Here is a 1,383-nt window from a genome sequence, read left to right on the forward strand (position 1 = left end):
CGACGAATGAGCGGGGCCGAATCCGGCGCGAGGCGGCCTTCAGGCACGTGGTTCGAGACGACCTCACCCGGCTCTAGCCCGGAGCGAAAAAACAACACTCTTATAACCTGACCGACATGCGCCCATGACCCGCCTTGGTAGGGCCCCCACCGGCCCCGGCTACCGCCGGCGTTGGGTGGACGGTTCCTCCCCACTTGCGGGTCGCACTCCAGCGCTACGGCCGCCGCGCGAGCGCGCGCCCCGCGCCGCCCGCGCAGGCCTAGCGCGAACCGTACGGCAGCGAAACCGAGACGCCCCGGCTCAACCTCACCCAGAGGCCATCCACGGAGGCCGAGCGCGCGATCCGACTTGCGGCACGCCACGTGGGCGTCCGCCGGCCGCGCCGGTCGACCGCGAAACCGATTTCTCAAAGACCAAGCCCGAGTCCCAACCTCCGCACATATCCGCACACGCCTTCCCGACCACCGCGAAGCGGGAGGCGTCTATCGTGGCCGCCGGGGCGTATGACCCCTCCGCGTGAGGCGTGCGGGCTCGGGGGGGCCGCAACGACCGAGTCTGACTCGGACGGGGCGCAGCTTCCCTCCCGGTCGCAGCATCAGCGCCGAACGCGCGACGTCACCAGCCCCCCGGAACGGTTCGTCGGGAGCGCGGCAATGGCCCACATCTCACCTCGCCAGCCGGCCGCAGCGGGCCGCGCCGAACCGAGTCTGACTCGGGGTGCGCACAGTCCCGTCTGGGTCACGGAGGCGACGAGCTGTGACCGCCACCGTCGCCCCTTCGTCCTTCCGGATCCCCCCAGCGCCGGCAAAACTCCGCATCCTGGCCGCATCGCGTGACCGGGCGGGCCGCAACGACCGAGTCTGACTCGGACGGGGCGCAGCTTCCCGCCTCGGGCCATCGCAAAGCGTGCCTCGCGCGGGCAAAGTCGCCGGCGCAGCGCCGCGCCCCTCGACAAGAGCGAGCCTCAGCCGGGCCGCGACGACCGAGTCTGACTCGGACGGAGCGCAGCTTCCCGCCTGGGTCACCGCTAGTCGCCGGGCCGACGGCGCCCATCCCCGGACCCCGCCGTTCCCTCGCGGTTTATCCTAAGCCGCCTGCCTTAGCCCAACCGACGTGCCAACCCCCCCGTTGCCGAGTTCGCTCTTCCCGAGCCGCGTCCCCCCGACAATTCCGTCCGTGACCGTCCCGCCCCGCGGCGATCCGCTCTGCCCCAGCAGCCGGCGAGTCAGCGTCCTACGGGTCTGATCTGGCCGCAGTCCGAGCTCCGGGCAGGCACAGCGGCGTCGCGCGGGCGCGGTCGGCGCTCGGAGGCAGCGTCGGGACCGGACCGGCTCCCCGCGGAGACGCTTACGGAGCGCGGCCCGGCACCTCTCGTTACGGCGA

Source organism: Syngnathus scovelli, unplaced genomic scaffold, assembly GCF_024217435.2.
Source record: "Syngnathus scovelli strain Florida unplaced genomic scaffold, RoL_Ssco_1.2 HiC_scaffold_283, whole genome shotgun sequence".
NCBI lineage: Eukaryota > Metazoa > Chordata > Actinopteri > Syngnathiformes > Syngnathidae > Syngnathus > Syngnathus scovelli.